At 39.3% G+C, this 22,085-nt stretch overlaps 1 long non-coding RNA gene across 3 annotated transcripts in view; it reads left to right on the forward strand.

Annotated features, from left to right (window-relative positions):
• The window catches only part of LOC102167692, a 120,896-nt gene that overhangs the window by 12,277 nt on the left and 86,534 nt on the right, over positions 1 to 22,085 (forward strand). For all 3 annotated transcript variants that reach the window (XR_002347076.1, XR_002347075.1, XR_002347077.1), the window contains exon 2: positions 21,657 to 21,774. This is a non-coding gene — a long non-coding RNA (uncharacterized LOC102167692). The remainder of the gene's footprint in view (positions 1 to 21,656; positions 21,775 to 22,085) is intronic.

The following is a 22,085-nucleotide window of genomic DNA, read 5'->3' on the forward strand; positions in this document are numbered from 1 at the left end:
GGGTAAAGTATAAAGTATTATAACATCAAAACGCAAGTGTAGTAAAGAGGTGTAAAGAAAAATGATAAACTCATAGGATTTCTGGATTGAAAAGCCCAACCCTGTACCCGATTTGTGAATTTATTTTGCCACTTACACTTTGTTCTTGAACAGGAAACTTCACCTCCAGTATAGCTGTTCTCTGATTCATAGTTTCAACCACACTATCAGACCATTATTGTGGGTAGGGGGATAATGTTTGCTGAGTGCTTTGTGTAACCTTTCAGTTTGTGGACATTTCACTTCCACTTCATCTCATGCTTTTAAAATCCTTACAATGTATTTTTCAAAACTGACCTGTAATTCCATGCTCATTCTGATGCTAAACTAGTTTTCTTTCTAATATATTCTATCTTGCAAGAGGAAGCAGAAATCTAAATAAAGTGTCAAAATTTTAAATTTAAATATTGGTCAGACCTTTTTAGAAATTTCAGTTAATTAAATTATGTTCAGAAAATATACATTCAGAAAAGATGGAGTGCTTATTAGGGCACTGGTAGACATAAGTGCTTTTATCACTAGAAAAGACCAGGCCAAGAGTATTTTTAGGGGAGGGAGTGAGAATGGGAGAGGGTAGGCACAGACAGACCTACGTAAACAGTGTCTTGAACTTCTAAAGACATTTTATAATTTAGTTGCCCAAAGAAAGTCTGGTTAACCTGAACATCCTAACAGATTCTGAGAGGGGATAATCCACAGAGGAGCAGTTTTGTGCAAAACTGAATATGCAAAACTACTACACACATGAGTAGAGCCAAACTATGAGTATCACAAAGTTATCATTTCACAAAAGTTTTTTAGTTTCACAGATTCTACTTCTATATACCATTAGATTGAAAAACAGGTGTATAACTAAAACAGCTAAGCTAAAAAACCATCAAATAAATATTCACTTTTTAAGTTAACTTTTAAAATCTAACCCAAACTCTGATTAAGTCTGTTTACATTGTAATTTCTATTTTTAGAACTTTAATCCTAGTCATTTCCCTGTTTAATCCCTATATTTGATTTCAATGAGTAGAAAATACAAAATTCTAGAAAAATGTCACTGAGAGTTTTACATCTGTTAGTGAAAGAGGACATAAAAGGGGATACAAATCAGGTGCCTGAAAACCTTGAATCAAAGCATGAAACCTGGGGTCAGGATTTGCCGCATCCAACCTCGCTAGCAAAAATGGGCTGGTCCAGTTGCCAAGCAAAGAGGGTAAGCTTTCTTTGTTCAGAGTTCTTACAACCTTGGGTGGTGTTTGCCTTGAAGTCTTAATCTTACCATCTAAGTTTACAGATACTACCAGTGTACCTTGCCCATCACCTTGATCTAGGTCAAAAGTATGAGTAGTGTGGACATTCAGTGATTTTCACCTTCTTCATAGTGGTCAGTACATGGGCATAGGTATGAGGCATTCAGTTTTTGATGATGATACCAAGTGAAGTGCTTCTGTGATTATCATAGCAAGCCTAAAATAATGCAACATCAATATAAATTATAGGTATGGTATCATAATGTGGTATGCTTGTAAATGAGTAACTAACTCAGTCTAGGTGTTAAATAACACTTCTCATGCCCCAGGGAAAGGCATTAAGCAGGAAAACACAAATGGTTTAGTGGCAGATGATACAGAATTTTTTGCGTATGTGAAGGACATCATTATTTTTATTTCTATGGACAAGCCAATGTCTATGACCACTCTATGACTAACTGAAAACAAATCATATTTACGTGAATTTATATTGCCTCTCTCCCGCAACATTCTTTCCTGTTTATAATGACGTGTTTAGTAATTTTTTTTAAATGTGCTAATTAATGATACTGTTTTCTGTAGTTTCTTTATTCCTTGATATTCCACCTCTTATGCTAGAGGTGCTGCCCTACTACCTACTTATGGATGTCCTTCCCTTTTTTTGTCTTTTTTTAGAGCTAAACACGCAGCATATGGAGGTTCCCCATATCGGAGCTACAGCTGCCCATCTCCACCACAGCTCACAGCAATGCTGGATCCTTAACCCACTGAGTGAGGCCAGGGATCGAACCCGCAACCTCATGGTTCCTAGTCGGACTTGTTTCTGCTGCGCCACGACACAACAGGAACTCCCTTCTTCCCTTTATCTTCAATTATTAGATATTTGCTTTTTCTTATTTTCCATATACCTTAAGCATTTAGTCAGTAAATACTTATAAAGCACCCACATGGTGCCTGGCAGTAGACTAATTGCTGGGAATATAGCGATAGACAAGGCAGACATGTTCTTCTCCTCATGGAGCATTTACTCTCTAGTCACAGTTTGTGTTTCCAGATAAGCTTTTCATTAGTACTTTTGTTATTCAGTACTGTCATTTCAGGAGTTCCCATCATGGCTCAGTAGTGGTGAACCCGACTAGTATCAATGAGGACATGGGTTTAATCCCTGGCTTCATTCAGTGGGTTAAGGATCAGCTGTTGCCTGAGCTGTGGTGTAAGTTGCAGACACGGCTCTAATCTGGTGTTGCTGTGGCTGTGGTGTAGGCCAGCAGCTACAGCTTTTATTCAGCCCTAGCCTGGGAACTTCCATATTCTGCAGTGAGGCCCTAAAAAGACCAAGAAAAACAAAAAAAAAGACTTGTCATTTCACTTTCACTTCTTACTCATTTATTTGTACGACAAAGAGTATTGTGTGTCTGTAGTGTACCAAGCACTGTGTGATGATATAATTGAGAAGATAGATGTGAACAGATAAATCATAGCACTGTGGTTAAAGTAATGCAGTAATAGTGTGAACTATATACAATGAAAATACAAAAAGCAAATCAACAACTCTAGCTGGAGAAATGAGGAAAAGCATACCAGAGAAGATGATATTTGAGTTGAATTTTTAAAGATTAGAAGGAAAAATGATGGAAAAAGACTTCTGCAGCCAAAGAAAGAGCATTTGGAAAAAGATAGGTAATAATGACATGTTTAATGTGGTTTTCTTTGTGAGTTCATTGTAGTTCAAGTAAAAGGGGCACAAAGTGCCATAAAAGGAGAGATCTCTAAAATGGACTAGAGCCAGATTATGGAAGGTGTTGGTCATGATAGTCTGGGCATGCTGAAGACTAACTGCACGTGTTTTAATTTGAGCTTAATGAGGAAGAATGAAACTTGTTCACCTAAGTATGTTTCACTTCCTGCTAGTTGCTCCTGACTCACCCATTATTGCTTCCCAACTCTTAACTGAATACTTCTCCAGGCCGTGCCTTTTAATTCTCCATGCAGTGCTTAAATGCTATTTCAGTTATCACAGCTTTTCTACAAACTGAAGAATATTAGGAAAAATTACATGTGAAATTAGATTTACCTTAGCTCTTACTAAAGCGTTGTTGGAATTTAAACATCATATTCATTTTATATAACTCATCTCCTTATTTAGCTCTCTGTTTATATTCCTATTTATGATTACTTTTATTTGAAAACATAAACATACTTTGAACAGTAAAATTTTGAAATATTTTTATATTGCTTACAAAATAATACTTATGTAGCTTCTTCTTCTTCTCTTACCTTTAAAAAAATGAGTGTCTTGGAGTTTTCTGAGGCTCAGCAGATTAAGGGTCTGGTATTGTCACTACAGTGGCTCAGGTTGCTGCATGAGTTTGATCCCTGGCCCAAATTTCCACATGCCTCGGTCACAGCTGTCAAACAAAGAACAAAACTGAAAAAAAGCAAAAAGAATGTCTCTTTTGAAGAGACTTTTACCATACACAAAGATGCAAAATCAAGTCCAGTCTGTGACCAACATAGCATTCTGTGACCTATCTACACCACTTGATCAGCAATATAATGTCCAGGAAGTTCCTGTTGTGGCTCAGTGGTAGCAAATCCGACTAGTTTCCATGAGGACACAGGTTTGATCCCTGGCCTCACTCAGTGGGTTAAGGATCCAGCCTTGCTGTGAGCTGTGGTGTAGGCCGCAGATGCAGCTCAGATGTAGCATTGCGGTGTCTCTGGTGTAGGTCAGTGGCTACAGCATCAATTCGACCCCTAACCTGGAAATGGAAATATGCCATGGGTGCAGCCCTAAAAAGACAAAAAAAAAAAAAAAAGACTAAAATGTCCACTGTTCTCATTAAGAGACTTTCCTTTCTCTGCTTTTACCCCTGTTCGTTCAATAGTTTGTGTGTTTGCTCTATTCATTTAAAGATACCTTTGAACTCTAATAAACTCAAAAACCTGTTTGTCCAGTTTAGTATATGATCATTTTCCCCTCATCCATGACTTATATTTCTGTAAGCTGATATTTGTATTTATACTTTTTATATGCGTAGATTATTATAAAAAGTAATACCATATGGAGAGGGGGTAGTAGAAGTGACTTAGAGATTTTGCATTCATGGCACTTATTAGATGGCTTGTTTTTTTAAGATTAAGGTAGCTCGGGTGGCCAATCTGATCGTCCATAAATCACAATTTAGAGACTTTTCTTTTTTCTGAAAAGTATATAAAAGGATATAAATAATAGGCTATTCAGATAATTGGTCATTAGTGAATCTTTTCAACAAAAATATAATCAGGGTCTTTATTCTTTTAGCAGATGTTTATTTAGCCCACACCATATGCTAACAGTCACTATTCTAAGTTTTAGGTATACAGTGGCAAACTAAATGAACATAATCCCAGCCTTATGGAATATATGTATTACACAAAAAACTATGTATATAGTTATAGATATAAACTATATATATCCTGATATGAGTTATGAAGAAAATAAATGGACTTCTAAAGCAGGAGTAGAAAAAACTGCTTTAAATAGAACAGTCAGAAAAGAAATGGATGTGAAAAGAAAAGCATTCCAGGTAGAGAGTAGCTTGTTCAAGAGCCATGAGACAGGAGGGAGCTGGGAGCTGGGCTTTCTCAAAGAATAAGAAGGACATTAAGTTCCATGAGGAAAATAATTTTTTCTTTTGTGTAGAACAATGTGTTTTAAATAATGGGCCCATAGAAATATTTGTGTATGACTGAATCAATATCTGTTTACCTAAGATACAGTGAGTACAAGCTGAAGTTGGAAAAGGAGGCAAGGATTAGACCATGCCAAACCTTGTTTAAAAAAAAAAAAAAAAAAAGGAAAAAAACTTAAGGATCTAATTTACACTTTATAAAGATCACTCACAACTGTGAAAAATTTTTTGGTGGGGAGCAGAAATAGAAGGGAAACCTGGATTCAGTAGAGAGAGGTGGAGACAGGTAGACCCAAAAAAATCATTAAATAACTGTATGTTAGAGCCAAGGTCGTAGTTTAACTTCCTATCCATTTCACGTCTTTGACAGCTTTAGCAAAGTGAATATATCTGATTTATCTTTGTAATCCTAGGACTACCACAGCTTCTCAACCCTCAGATCAAGCCTGAAAAGAAATTAACCTTTGGCTAGAATTTAGTCAAGCCCTTGAAGAAAGTAATTTCAGAGTTTCCCCTGAGTCTTTGTATTATTGAAGGAGTGACCACAGTAAATGGAGGCACAAGGAAGATCAAGAATGTGACTTATGAGTTCCCATTGTGGCGCAGTGGGTAAGATCCTAACATAGTGTCCTTGAAGATGTGGGTTCTATCCCTAGCCTTGCTCAGTGAGTTAAGGATTGCGGTTCTGGCTTTGCTGTGGCCATGGTGTAGGCCTGCAGCTGCAGCTCTCGTTTGACCCCTAGCCCCGGGAATTTTCATATGCCACAGGTGCAGCCCTAAAAAGAAAAAAGAAGAATGTAGATTATTCTACAGGATAACTGACTGGTCTTGTAAAAAGCGGGGTGGGGGGAAGGCAGAGAAACATTCTGGTTATTTGCTGCTGTGTAACAAATTATGCCCAGTGAGTACCTATTTTGAAGAGATTTTACCACCCATACAGAAGCAAAACAAGGGAAAGTCATTTTTAAAATATTGTTATTGCTGGGAGTTCCCTTCATGGCTCAGCAGAAACAAATCTGACTAGCGTCCACAAGGACACAGGTTCCATCCCTGGCCTTGCTCAGTGTGTTAAAGGATCCAGGTTGTAGTGAGCTGTGGTGTAGCTCGCAGACATTGCTCAGATGTGACGTTGCTGTGGCCGTGATGTAGGCCGGCAGCTACAGCTCCAATTAGACCCTAGCCTGGGAAACTTTATTTGCCATGGGTATGGCCCTAAAAAAAAAGACCAAGAAAAAGTATTGTTATTGCTAAATAAATTCAACTTAAACTCATGATTAATTCCTAGAGAAGGGTTGCCCCACTCACACCTCCTTTGGCACTATTGTGAGGGGATAGCTTCTTTTGTGGAGACTCTACCCATTGTTCCAGGCTGTGTCCAGCAGAATGAGCTTAGGGACTGGCAGAGAGGTGTTTGGGAAGCTAAGGAGTGAAATTGCTTGCTTAATGTCAGAGAGATATTAAGAAAAAAGCTCTTTTTTCAGCATACACCAAAAATAACCTTGAGTGGAGCTGTGAGGCTGATGGTGGTTTTATAAAATTGATCATTGCTTAGGTTCTCAGTGAATGGGGATTTGCTGCCTCACAAAGTAGTCTGTTCTACTTTTGAATTGCCCTACTTGTTAGGTAGTTATTTCTTTCACTGAGCCAAACATTTTTCCCCTTTTATTCCCACCCACTGTATGTAGTTTTACTCTAGAACTGTAGCAAATAAGACTAATTCCTTTTGTTGGAATTTTAAGATTTGATTTGTTTTGGAATGGCTGTCTGGACCACTTTTAGTCTTTTAATCTGTTGCAAGAGAAAATGAAGTAGTAGCAAGGTTAAATTTATTTGATGCAGTAGACAAAGTGGCCCATGTGAAGGCAAATTTTGTCTTAAGATTTGCCAGTAACTACAGCCTTTATAATGCGAAACTTAGTCTGCACCTGTGTAACTGCCACATTTATCTCCTGGATTTTAAAGGAACTGCAGCTCTAGGTGGGCAGCCTCTGCTGGAGTAATAATAACTAAAATAATTTAAAGTCAGAGCATTGCCCTATTCCCTTCCCCCTCCCCCATTCCTGAGCCATCCATATAACTGGATAGTATCAAAATCCTTCTTTTTGAGTTCTGAGACTCTCATTCTCTGACTACCTTGCTCTTGGTATAACCTGTTGCTTCCCATTCCTGAGAGACTGCCGGGTTCTGCAGAAAGGAGTGACTGTCCCCTCAGCCACACTCTGAATATTCTGTATTGCACTGTCTCTTGCCCTCTTTCTTCAGTAACTGTTCCTTGGCCAGTTTTCCTTCTTCCAGAATTTTCATCTCTTAGCCATGGATCGCCTCTGCTATTCTTTTCATGTTGTGGTTCTACAAATGTTTTATTATCATTGTATTAGGCCTTCTTTGGGGAGAAGACATAAATGTGCATTGTCAGCCAACTTGAGCCAGAATTGTAGTTAAAATCATATTTAATATAAGTAAATCACATTCCAGTAATTTTTTTTAACGATTTGGTGACTTTTAGTATATTCAGAAAGTTGTGTAACCATAGCCACAATCTAATTGCAGAACATTTTCATCACCCTAGAGAAACCACATGCCTTTAGCAGTCACCCCCACCTTCTCCACTTTCCCCTCAGCCCTAGTCACTCACTAATCTATCTCTATAGATTTGTCATTATTGCCATTTGTAGAGGGGACAGGTACAGGAGGGCAGAAAGGGGGGCTCTGAAATGGAGATAAATTTCTTCTTCTAATTTCTTTTTATGTGCCATCCCAGAATTTGAAGTTAAACCTCCTTGCTTCTTTGAAGATTTTCTTCCAAAGATTTCCATCTGATCTCAAAAAATATTCACCTGCAATATCTATAAACATGTATATACCTATACATCTGTATAGATAGGTATGTATACCTAAATTTAATCTTATTTCAAAACTTTAATCTTATTTCTTGGGGATGAGTAACCCTAGTGCACACGCACGCACACACACATACCTTGCCCTGAGTGGTTATTTCAAAGAGTTCTTGTCTAAACTGGCAGTGAAGGACATCGTGCCTCAGACACTTTTCTCTAATTCCCTAATATATAGGTTTTTCAGATCAGGCTGCAGATTTTAAGTAAGCTATCCAAAATACTAGGTGACAGGGAAGGATGGGAGACAGATGACCTAGAGGGAACGCACCTCTTTGCCATGTGCACAACCACAACTGAACACAGGAAGACAAAGAGGGATGGCAGATCAGTGTGGGAAGGCTCTTTAGTGGGTACTTTCCCAATCAGGGTATCTGGGCCTCTCGAGTGTCCCCTCCTCTCAGGAGTGGTCTTCTGTGATGTATAAGCTTCCCATAGCCACTATTGGCTGTTGGGAGTGCCTTGATGACCAAACAAAGAACAGGTATGATTCTCTTCATTGTCCTGGGGAGAGGTATATACACAGAGGTCAGGCCTGGCAGACAAGTAGACAACTGAGAGGCTTCAACATGGCAAAAGTGACCGAGAAATCATGGCAGCCACAAACCACAAGTACCAAGCGGTGGAAGAAGAGGAAGACCCCCTCTCAGCCTAGATCAAGAGGCAAGGTCAGATGAACCTACCCAAGCTCCTTCTCTTCTTTCCCTTTTAGGCCCTCTATCCCCACCATTTACTCCCAGATAATCCTATCCCATCCTGGCACAACCTCCTCCTCCTTAGCTCCCTCCTTTCCACCTTCCTCCCTTTTTTTTTCCAACCAGTGACCTCTGGGCTCACCTTGTTGCCTTAACAGGTGAGGAAGATATATAAGAAGGTAAAAAGACCACTCCATGTGTGTTCAAGGAAAAAATACTCTCCTAAAGTTATAACTACTTCAAGAAGGCAGAAGAGAGCCAGAAGGGCCAACAAGTTTGAGACAATCCCATAGACTGGGCCAAAAGCAGCCAGGCCAGGCCCAGTGGCCCCTGCAGAATCAAACCACTCTGAAATAAGACCCAAGCAAACAACACCTGCAGAGCAAGCTTCAGAGACCTCAGACAATCTGCTGTATCTAGAGTCCTGGCTGTGGAGAAATGACCCAACAGCATAGACTGGCTTAGACACTAATGTGGAACATGGAATGCAAATGGTGGTTATTAAAATCAGCAAGGTGTGAGAAGCCCCTTGAAAAAATAAAATTAGGCACTCTGCATAGAAATGAATTGTGTTGTGTTGATGGTGTTTGAGATTGTTCCTCAAAATGTGAAATAACAGAGGAGCTTAGCATCTTTGGTCCTCCCATATCCATCTGAGGAGAAAATGTACATTCAGCTATCTGAGGGTGGCAAATATCCTTTCCACTAGGTTCCCCGGCTCTGGCAGACCAGTTTCCCATTTCTGTTCTTGTTAGTCAACACTCATTTTAAGTGAATGAAGTCAGCAGGACACAGAAGTGCCAGGTACCCTCTGAGGTTTAAAGGCAATGGAGAAGGGAAAGAGAAAGAACAAAGAGAAAGCTCTGACTTTCCCAGTCATAAGGCAAAACTGACTTGGAATAATTCACATTGAGTCGAAGGCCTCTTAGCGTCAATGGCTCCCTCATTCTTTGTTGACCTTGTGGTGAGTTTTGTAACGGAGGACTGGGCAGCACTAGGCCCAGCGATCAGTAGGTGATAATTATGCAGCCATATCGAGCAGAGGTCTCACCACATACTCATTCTTATCTGATTCTGCCTACCTTCCCCAGTCTCATACCCCCCCACCCTACCCACATCAATCATTCCTCCCATTTAAAGCCCAGAATGGAGTGCTCACTCACAGTACCCCCCAGAGGCTAAAAAGTTTCAAAGTCCATTTTTTTCAGATTAGAACAATGATCCTCAAAAATGTGTCTCTAAAAAAATTTTGAAAAACTGCACCTCCTTTTACAATTTTAAGTTCACATTCAAAATTTTTATCATGAGTTTAAATATTTACTAAGGATATAATTCCTAATTTATTGTAAATATTGCTGTTAAAAATAAAACACATCAGTCTTTTTTTAAATTTACAGTCTGATGTATGTTTTTGCCTAGATAAATTCCACCTCAGTTTGCTGTGAAATTAGACTGGAGAGGTGCCACCAAACAGGGTTATTATTTGGCCTATATTTTTTTCTCAAAGCTTTGAATCTGCTTGAGTATTTGAACAAGCACATGGTTAAGACACAATTCTTTGCCCTGCCATATGAATGAGATGATTTTTTTCTGTGTATTTTTAAAGGGTGCTATTGGGAGTTCCTTTGTGGTGCAGTGGGTTAAAGATCTGGTATTTTCACTACAGCAGCCCAAGTCACTGCTGTGGCTTGGGTTCAGTCTCTGGCCTAGGAACTTCCAAATACTACAGATGTGGCCAAAAAAATAAAGAAATAAAGGCTGCTATTATGTGATCCTGGCCTGAACCATGAGAACAGGTGCCCTTCTGACCCCTGTGCACTCTGTGCCTACAGGACATGTTAACTGCAGGCTGCACCCGAGCAGTGGGGCCAGTGAACTGATTGTAAGCAGTTGTTGAAGAGTGTCCACTTAAAAACCACATGTGTGCAGATGTTACAGCATTTTTTTTTTTTGAATAGGAATATCTTGAACATATTTTGCTAGTGAAAAATAAAAGACAGGTCTGTTTCTATAGATTTGCTGAAATTAAATATACTTATGGTGGAGTTCCCGTCGTGGCACAGTGGTTAACGAATCCGACTAGGAACCATGGGGTTGTGGGTTCGATCCCTGACCTTGCTCAGTGGGTTAAGGATCCTGTGTTGCTGTGGCTCTGGCGTAGGCTGGTGGCTACAGCTCCAATGAGACCCCTAGCCTGGGAACCTCCATATGCCATGGGAGCAGCCCTAGAAAAGGCGAAAAGACAAAAAAACAAAACAACAACAAAAAACTTATGGCATAACACTGAAAATAGTCTCCTATGTCAGCTTTTGGCTCTTTGACTTTTTTGTAACGCTTTTTTTTTTTTTTTGCTTTTTATGTCCGCACCTGCGGCATATGGAGGTTCCCAGGCTAGGGATTAAATGAATCGGAGCTACAGCTGCCAGCCTATGCCACAGCCACAGCAACGTGGGATCCAAGCCACGTCTGCAACCTACACCACAGTTCATGGCAATGCTGGATCCTTAACCCACTGATCAAGGCCAGGGATCAAACTCACATCCTCATGGATCCTAGCTGGGTTCATTAACCCCTGAGCCATGAAGGGAACTCCCATTTCTTTGACTTTCTATTAAATTTAAAATACATTCCTGGATTAAAGACCTAAATATAAGACCAGAAAACTGAACAACCACATTCGAAAGAATGAAATTAGAACACTTCCTAACACCATACACAAAAATAAACTTAAAATGGATTAAAAACCTAAATATAAGACCAGATAATATAAAACTCTTACAAGAAAACATAGGCCGAACACCCTCTGACATAAAGCACAGCAATATCTTCTCAGATCCACCTCCTAGAGTAATTACAATAAAAACAAAAACAAACAAATAGGACTTAATTAAACTTAAAAGTCTCTGCACAGCAAAGGAAACCCTTAGCAAAACAAAAAGATGACCCACAGAATGGGAGAAAATACTTGCAAAGGAAGCAGTTCACAAGGGATTAATCTCCAAAATTTATAAGATACATTCCTTTGTCTCTGGAAAGATAGGTCTACAGAAAACTGATAACATTATTTGTCTCTGGAAAGCAGAACCAAGAAGCCAAAACAAGAATGAGAGAGGAACTTCTGTATATCCTCTTGCACCTTTTGCTGGGGTTTTTTGTTTGTTTGTATGGTTTGTTTGTTTTTTGGTTGCCTGTCAGTGTGGAGTTCCAGGCCAGGAATCAGATCCGAGCCGAAGTTGCAACCAGCCAAGGATTGAACCTGTGTTCTGGCACTGCAGAGATGCTGTTAATCCTCTCACACCACAGTGGGAACTCCTTGTGGTTTTTTGTTTTGGTGGTGGTGGTGGTGGTGGCGGTGTTTATGGGGTTTTTTGGGGGTTTTGTTTTTGTTTTTGTTTTTTGGCCACACCTGCAACATGTGGAAGTTCCCAGGCCAGGGGTTGAACCTGTGCCAGAGTAGCAACCTGAGTCACTGCAATAACAACACACTGGACCCTTAACCTGGATTAACGCACTGTGCCACAGGGGAATTCCCTTCTTGCATCTTTTGAATTTTAAGCCATGTGAATGCATTGCATATTCATATTTTAAATCTAATTTTAAAAGTAAAGAGTTCCTGCTGTGGCAAAACAGGATTGGCAGTGTCTCAGGAGCTCTGGGACACAGGTTTGATCCCTGGCCCAGACAGTGGATTGAGGATCTGGCACTGCCACAGCTGTGGAGTAAGTTGCAGCTACAGCTCGGATATGCTTCCTGGCCTGGGAACACCACATGCCACAGGGCAGCCAAAAGAGAAAAAATAAAAGGAGTTAGTTAACTATGTAATAACTTTTTTTATTTTATTGGAGTATGGATGATGTACTTACAATTCTGTATTAGTTTCAGGTGTATAGCAAAGTGAATCAGTTATATATATAAATATATCTATTCTTTTTTCCCAAACTATTGAGTAGATTTTCCTCTCCTGTAAATAGGTTCTTCATAATCATATATTTTATTTTATTTTTTCATTTTTTATCTTTTATAGGGCTGTATCCATGGCTTATGGAGGTTCCCAGTCTAGGGGTTCCACCTGGAGCTACAGCTGCCAGCCTACACTGCAGCCACAGCAACACAGAATCCGAGCCACATCTGCAAACTACACCATAGCTTATAGCAACACTGGATCCTTAACCCCCTGATCAAGGCCAGGGATTGAACCAGAGTCCTCATGGATGCCAGTCGGGTTCAGTAACTGCTGAGCCATGATGGGAACTCCCATAATAATCTGTTTTATACAGTAGTGTATATATGTTATTCCCCCCCTCCCAATTCCTCTGTCTTTTCAATGGTTTCACCTATGATAACCATAAGATTGGTTTTGAAATCTCTGAGTTTGTTTTATAAATAAGTTCTGTATCATTTCTATTAGATTCCAAATATAAGTGATACCATATGATACTTGTCTTTCTCTGACTGAATTTGTCCAGTATCATGATCTCTCTGGGTCGATCCATGTTGTTGCAAATGGCATTATATCACTCTTTTTTATGGCCGAATAATATCCCACTGTTTGCATGTATGTACCACATCTTCTTTATCCATTCCTTGTGATAACTTTTAAAAAAATACTCTCCTTGGAGTTTGACTTGTGGCTTGCTTTAAGAACCTAACAAAGTGTCCACAAGGATCCAAGTTTGATCCCTGGCCTTGCTTAGTGGTTTAAGGATCCCGTGTTGCCATGAGCTGTGGTGTAGGTCAAAGACACAGCTCAGACCCGAGTTGGTGTGGCTGTGGCATAGGCCAGCAGCTGTAGCTCCGATTAGACCCCTAACCTAGGAACCTCCATATGCCGTGGGTGTGGTCCTAAAAACAAACAAACAAAAAAAAAAAACTGAACGATTACTGCAATAGACACTCATATTAACACTCTTCACCTAGATTTCACCAGTTGTTAAATATGTTACAAATACCATAGCTTTATCACTAATCAGTATTGGTCTTGTTAACAGCTTCATCAAATTGTCCTGTCAGAACTTTGCCCTGTGAAACTGTATAGCATATTATTCTCCTATCACCAGAGCTGCTGGTCTGGTATCCTCAAAGATGCTGCAGACCTGAGGGTGCTACATACTTTTACAACTTGGATCTGGACCTGTGAGAACTAAGCATTAACTGAATTGATCATTAACTCTTGTCAGGTGTATTGTGGGCAGGTGCTGTGGAACTAGCATAAAAGGAGGGAAAGAAATAGGACTCCTTAGAGGAGTTTTATCCTTTTATGATAAACCAGAGATCTAGTAATAAAGTGTTCCTCTGAGTTCTGGTAGCTACTCTAGCAAATTAATCAAGCCTGGGGCGGGGGGGGGGGTCTTAGGATCCTTTATTTATTTATTTATTGATTCATTCATTCACTTTAGGGCTGCCTCTGCAGCATATGGAAGTTCCCTACAGGCACAGCAACACCAGATCTCAGCCACATCTGCGACCTACACTGCAGCTTGTGGCCACGCCAGATTCTTAACCCACTGAGCCAGGCCGGCAGTAGAACCACATCCTCCCAGATACTGTTGGGTTCTTAACTGGCTGAGCCACAGTGGGAACTCCGGGAACCTTTACTTTATAGCCAGCTGGGTCAGATGCACAGAACCACGTGGATCTGTGACTGGCTTTGTGGGACTGATCCTTCATCTGTAGGACCTGATGCTGTCTCTTGATAAATAGCATCAGAACTGAGTTGAATTGTAGGACGCCCAGCTGGTATCTGAGAATTGATTGATAAGAGGAAAAAAATCCCCACACATTGTAACTGGTGTCAGAAATGTAATAAATAAGCAAATGGATGCAGGGTTGAGGTGCCAAACCTAAAGAGGGAACTTGAACACTTAAATGAGATAACTGTTAGACTATCCATATCTAGAAGACAAATTATGTTTTGGTTTTTTTTTCAGGGCCGAACATGGGGCATATGGAAGTGCCCGAGCTAGAGGTCAAATCAGAGCTGCAGCTGCTGGCTTACGCCTCAGCCACAGCAAAGCGGGATCTGAGCCACATATTCACCTACACCACAGCTCATGGCAATGCTGGATCCTCAACCCACTGAGTGAGGCCAGGCGTCTGATTTGCATCCTCATGGATACTAGGAAGGTTCATTACCACTGAGCCACGATGGGAACTCCTAGAAAACAAATTACAGCGTTCCCACTATGGCACAGCAGATTAAGGATCCAGCATTGCTGCAGTTGCAGCTGGATTCAATCCCTGGCCCTGGAACTTCTATATTCCATGGTGTGGCCAAAAGAAAAAATCAAAACAAAAACAGAAACAAATTATCATCTAATAGAACTTTAAAGTAAAAGAACATGTGTAGGATTTTCCTTGTTAAGGATCTGGCATTGTCACCGCAGCAGCTCTGGTCACTGCTGGGACGTGGGTTAGAGCCCTGACCCGAGAACTTCCATCCCTGACCCGAGAACTTCCATATGGCACAGGTACAGCCAAAAAAGAAAGTGATGCAAACATCTTGGTTTCATCTCTCTCCCTCTGCATTTAAAAGGTAGAGAATGTAAACTGGAGAACCAATATTTGTCTACATGCTTTGCCCAGCAACACCTCAAAAAAGCAGAATGTACTTCAGATAGGTAACTGTTTCTATTGGACAAAGGGAAAGGATAATTAACAGTCATAGTGGGGATTTCTGGGGAGTCTTTAATAAGGGTTGAACCCCAGGAAGCCAAACAAACTGCTTACTACACTGTCTCTTCTCTTAAACACACATAAAGAATTATCCCCCTTTCAGAAGCTGAGAGACTTAATATCATAGTTCCTCTCTGTTTGTGGAAACCTAAGGCCCCAAAAAGGGCCCAGACAGACCATTTTTCTTAAAAATATTGTTCATGTTGAATCTGATTTTTTTTTTTTTTTTAATTTGGCTATGCCCACAGCATGCAGAAATTTCTGGGCTGGGGATTGAACCCATGCCTTAGCAGTGACCTGAGACTCAGCAGTGACAACATCAGGTCCTTCACCTGCTAAGCCACCAGAGAACTTCTATTTTTACTTTTTTTTTTTTTTTTTTTTTTTTTTTGCTATTTCTTGGGCCGCTCCCATGGCAATGGAGGTTCCCAGGCTAGGGGTCGAATTGGAGCTGTAGCTGCCGGCCTACGCCAGAGCTACAGCAACACGGGATCCGAGCCAATCTGCAACCTACACCACAGCTCAGGGCAACGCCAGATCGTTAACCCACGAGCAAGCGCAGGGACCCAACGCGCGACCTCATGGTTCCTAGTCGGATTCGTTAACCACTGCGCCACGACGGGAACTCCCTATTTTTACTTTTTAAATGCAACCCATCAGGAGTTCCCGTTGTGGTGCAGTAGAAACAAATCCTCTAGTTCCACGAGGATGCAGGTTCCATCGCTGGCCTCACTAGTGGATTGGGGATCCGATGTAGGCCAGTAGCTACAGCTCCAATTCGGCCCCTAGCCTGGGAACTTCTATATACCTCAGGTACGGCCCTAAAAAGCAAAAAAAAAAAAAAAAAAAAAAAAAAAAACCCAAAACAAAACCCACTACTAGTTAAATGCAATCCATCAAATGCTTTTTCTATTCTATTTCTATTTAAGTATAAAATTGAATTTGTTTTAATAATAGTATATGCAAAATTCTAAATTACAGATACCTCCATTCAATTTCTTAAAAGCTTTTTAGTTTGATGTTTTCGTAATATTTAGTCCATACTTCATTGCTCTGTTTTGTGTTCTTAATCCCATGATTTTTAACCTTCTGTTTAACCTAAACTTCAAATTTAGGGACCATCTCTTCACATACTTGTTCTTAATTGTTCATCCTGCCCAAATGGCTTACATTTGACCGAACATGCCCAGTTCTTTTGACAATTTCTCATAGGTCTAACTTCACAAACCTTTAATTAGCTGCTGTTCTCTGAACACTGTCCCTGTTTTTTCTCTTTATACAGCACTGCATGTAAAATTGAATATAGTTTGTTCCAGTTAAGGCCTGGTCAGTGCCAAATAAGGCAAAAGTAATTGCTTTCCTCCTTTTCTCACTTATGCCTCAATACAGTCCTATAAAGCATTTGTCTCGTATTTCAACATAGAGAAAACTCATCCAGCTTGACACCAACTATAATTATTGGATCTCACTTGGCTTTGTTTCATCTATGGCTGTCTTCACTGGTATTTCCACATGTTTGTTGCAATTCAGTAGCATATTAAAAGTTAAATGTTGGAAGTTCCCTTGTGGTGCAATAGGCTAAGGATCCAGTGCTGCTGCAATTATGGTTCAGGTCGCAGCTGTAGCACAGGTTTGATCCCTGGTCCAGGAACTTCCACATGCTGTGAGCATGGCCAAAATAAATTTTAAACATTAAATCCATAAAAGGATTTCTCCCACGTATTCTCTCTTTAAAGATTATTCCACGAACCGTTGTTATAAATGTGAATTTAGTGCTTGGGGTCTCAAGAACCAAGGCTTGAATAATTCTGAGTATTTCTATAGTACAAACTGGAAAGGATTCAGGTGGCTCAATTCCAGGAGAGGTTGCTGAAAACTGCAGAAGCAGCAGGCTACCTTTGCTTTCTTCTATCAGATTACCATAAGCATTAGAAACCTATTTGGCTAACTTAAGCAATGGAGCATCAGAGTGTTTTTTCAGTATGCTGGAGAACCATGCTTAGAAACTAGCAAACACCAAGAAAAAAGTAGGAATCTCAGCCATGGTCTGAAGAAGAGCATTAGCCTCCACTTGTTGAAACTATTGTTTGGTTCTCCCCTAGTTCTTCAGAGCCCTAATCCCTAGGCACCCATCTTAGGCACTGCGGGGATACTAAAAGCAATAAGACACAATCAGTGCCCTTCAGGACATTACAGTTTAGACAGCAGAGAAAGATATGCAAATAATGAAAACAAAACCAAGTGTTTAACTTGCTATACGCAAAGTAAAATGTGCTAAAATCAAAGACTGGGGAGGTTCCAGAAACAGAGCTTTCATGCCCTCTACCTGTATTATCAGGGCACATCACCCTTTCAGGCTATCAGTGTGTTTGCCAACCAGGAAACTACACTGAGAGTTGGTTTCCAGAGTTTTGACTGGGGATTCATTACTTAGGAACTAACACTGGCTATATGATTGAACTCCATCTCCAGCCTCCCTCCCCTTTGGAGATCTGGATGACTCAAAGGCTCAATCCTTTAAACAAGATAGGTCTTCAGTAACCAAGCTTATCATGAGCCATGTCATTAGCATAAAATCAGGTATGATCCAGGTGTGATCAAGGGATTCGTGAATAACAAGGACACGCATATCATTCAGAAAACTCCAGAAGCTTTAGAGGCTAGGTAACAGGAGGAATTCAGGAAAAAAACAAAACTTTTTTTTTTCTTTTTAAGGCTGAACCCACAGCATATGGAAAGCTAGGGCTCGAATTGCAGCTGCAGCTGGTGGCGAATGCCACACCACAGCAACTCGGGATCCACGCCTCTTCTGCAGCCTACACCACAGCTCACAGCAATGCTGGATCCTTAACCCACTGAGCAAGGCCAGGCATCAAACCCGAGTCCTCATGAATACTAGTCAGGTTTGTTACCACTGAGCCACGATGGGAACTCCCAGAGAAATTCTTTAGTACACAACAGAGTAGAATGAGGAAACTAAGACTTTTTTTTTCATAATAATTATCTAGCCAGTGGTAGGTTAAATAGCAATGACTGTGGGATATTACTTAATACCCAAGAAGTTATGTAACGGTCAAGTTACTTTGGTCTTAAACTTCATACTATCTCTGTATCCCTTTATAGTAATTAATAATTACATCCAGATAAACTCTTATTTCTCTCTATAGAGTTGGAGAACTGAATGCACCCTCTTGCATTTAGCTCATTATTTCTTTTCACAGGGAAGTAGAAATTTGTGATGTTCCTCTTATACTGGTACTATTTTAACATTTTTAGGACACTACTTCAATCATCCTTTAGCTCTTGACATTCTTTTCCAAATTTTTTTTTGCAATCTTTGGTTGATGATATACACTTGACACTTATAAAATACATATTCTAAGAATCATATTCTTAACATTTTTCCATCCTTCCATTTTTCTTTTTCCCCTCCTTTCATGGACCCCTCTCTCCAACTTCAGTACCAGAAATTAGTCTAGTATTAGAATTCTCTTTGGAAGTTAAGATTAATCTATGTCAATTAGGATGCTTTCAACTGCAAGTGAAATGAACACATAAACACACCAATTGGTCTAAATCATAAGGAATTTCACTGGCTAACTAAATTCCCTGGAGCTGGCAATCTGGCTAGCATCTGTAAATCTCATGGGTCCCAAGGTTGAGGGGTAGGTATCTAAACAAAGGATCTGTTAGAAAGGATGAAGAGCAAAATGGACATTGGTGGGCACCCAACATTATCCACTTACCCATTTCAGTACCTGAAATACTGATCTGACAAATTTATAACAAAAACATTTATACATTCGTATGGTACTTAAATTTATACAGCACTTACTTTTCTAGATGCTTTGCATATGTTATCTCATAGCAGATATATCTGTAAAGCAGATACCTTTATTGTTCTCTTTACATTTCAACTTATTTAAATTAAAAAATAACAGTTCAATCATCCTCTCACCTCTCTGCCCCCTACCTCTGGCAACCACCAGTCTGTTCTGTGTATCAGTAAGTTTAGCTTTATATATATATTTTAGATTCTACATGTAAGAAAGATCAAATAGTATTTGTCTTTATCATAATGCCTTAGCAGTCCATCCATGTGGTTGCAGGTGGTGAGATTTCATTTTTTATGGCTGAATAATATTCCATTTTATACATACACACACACACACACACACACATTTATATATCTATACCATTATATACCATTATATATACCATATATATATATACCATTTATATATATACCATATACATACCATATATACCATGGTGTGTGTGTGTGTGTGTATATATATATATATATACACACAAACACCACAATTTTTTTATACATCCATGTATCAATGGACATTTAGGTTGTTTCCATATTTTGGCTATTGGAAGTAATGCTGCAGTGAGCAGAGTGCATTTATCTTTTTGAATTAGTTTTTCCATACTTTTGGATAAATACCCAGAAGTAGAATTGCTGGATCATATGGTAATTTTATTCTTAATTTTTTTTTTTTTGGAAGTTCCTGGGCCAGAGATTGAATCTAAGCTGTAGCTGTGGCTATTCCGGATGCTTTAACCCACTGCACTCGGCTGGAGATTGTATCTGTACCTCTGCAGCAACCCAAGCTGCTGCAGTTAGATTCTTAACTCATTGCATCACAGCAGGAACTCTTATTCTTAATTCTGCTTAGGAATCTTCATACTGTTTTCCATAGTGATTGTACCAATTTTCATCCCCCTCAACAGTGCAGAAGTGTTCCCTTTTCTCTCTGTCCTCTCCAGCACTCACTTCTTGTCTTGTTGATAATAGCCTTTCTAACAGGGATAAGGTGATATTTCATTGTGGTTTTAATATGCATTTCCCTGATGATTAATTATGTAGAGCATCTTTTCATGTGCCTGCTGACCATCTGTGGGTCTTTGGGGAAATGCCTGTTCATATCTTCTGCCCAGTTTTTAATCAGATTATTTTTTTGATATTGAGTTAGATGAGTTCATTATATATTTAGGATACTAAACCTTTATCACATATACTATTTGCAAATATTTTCTCCCATTCAGTTGGTTGCCTTTTTGTTGTGTTGATGGTTTCCTTTGCTGTGCAGAAATTTTTTAGTTTGATGTAGCCCCACTTGTTTATTTTTGCTTTTGATGCTTTTGCTTTAGGCATCTATTGTTCTTATTCCACGAATGTGAAATTGAGAGAGCTTAAGTGACTTGCATTTATACTGCACAAAGATGAATTACTAACATATATCACAGAAATTTTGTCAGCACAATCCATTTATCTGGGGTTAATGAGATGGAAACAGAATAAATTCTTGTTTGATTTTGTGGCCTAAAGAACAATTAATTTATGAAGAATATAAAAGAACAGTTAATATATAATATCCTCCTAGAGAACAGTTAATTTATTAAGAGTATGTAATGTGACAATAGCCAAAAGGTGGAACAACCCAAATTTTTATTGATAAGTGAATGGATGAACACAATGTGGAATAGCCATAGAATGGAATATTATTAACCTTAAAAAAAGAGCGAAGTTTTGATTCATGCTTCAACATGAGCAAACCTTGGGAACTTTATGCTAAGTGAAATAAGCCAGAAACAAAAGACAAATATTGTATGATTTCATTTATGAGGTACCTACATTAGTCAAATTCAGTGAGATGAAAAGTGGTTGCTAGAAGGTTGGCAGGGAGGGATAATGGGTAGTTATTGTTTGATATAGAGTTTTAGTTTAAGATGATGAAAAAGTGACAAGAGCTTTACATGGACTACTTGATTTAATCTTCAAAACAGCCCTATGATCTAGGTACTATTATTTTTATTTATTTATTTATTGGCTATGCCTTGTGGCATGTGGAAGTTCCTGGGCCAGGGATCAAACCTGTGCCATAGCAGTGACAATACCAGATTCTTACACTGCTGTGCCAGTGGGGAACTCAGATCTAGGCAACTATTATTATCTCCGTCCTATGAATGAGGAAATTGAGACACAGAGTGGGTTAAAGTAATTTGACCAAGATAATACACCTTGTAAACGTTAGAGGTAGGAATTAAACTTAGATGGTTAACTTGAGAAGCTATCCTGTATTGGTTAATTTTATTACATCCCTCAAGGGAATTTGTTTTGTTTGGGTTTTGGGTTTTGTTGGTTTGTTTTTGGTCACACTTGCAGCATATGGAAGTTCCCAGGGCCAGGGTTCAAATACAAACAGCAGTTGTGACCCACGCCACAGCTGTGGCAATGCTGGATCCTTAACCCACTGTGCCGTAATGGAAACTCCCTCTGAGGGAATCTGAGATGCTTTAGGGTGCTGAAAAGGGGATTCCTGCCCTACCAACCAAATAGTTTTCAGTTTGTTCAGTTTTATGTCCAGTACCTGAATAGCGAAAACGAATTTATAGAGTTGCTAATTATTTTATTTATTTTTTGCATTACAGAATTTTCTTTTGGAAGAGACATTTTGGTTTTTGTAGACATTGGACTTCATGTACAGTTAAATTTTCAAGATAATTTTGGAGACTAACATGGAGTTTTTTTCCTTTCATTTTTGCCAAGGTAAGTACAATGAAAAAATAAAACTGGGCTGCTAATAACAAAAAGGATGTTATTAACATCAAAATAAATAGACAAGTCTGTTATAAAGACTGAAAAAAAGAAAGTTCAATTAAATTGGATAAATTTACATTAATGAAAATGTTGCTTACTGCATGTTTCTTATTTCTCTGAATATATCAGTGCTGGTGAAAACATTGACCTAGATAAGCAACATTCTGAGAAACAAACAAAACCTCTTTCCACCAATATCCAGTTCTTAAATTCCGTCACATTCCACCAGGAGGCAGGGAGCCTCTGATGGCTTACTTGGA

This window comes from Sus scrofa, chromosome 9, assembly GCF_000003025.6.
Source record: "Sus scrofa isolate TJ Tabasco breed Duroc chromosome 9, Sscrofa11.1, whole genome shotgun sequence".
In the NCBI taxonomy this organism is placed as follows: Eukaryota; Metazoa; Chordata; class Mammalia; order Artiodactyla; family Suidae; genus Sus; species Sus scrofa.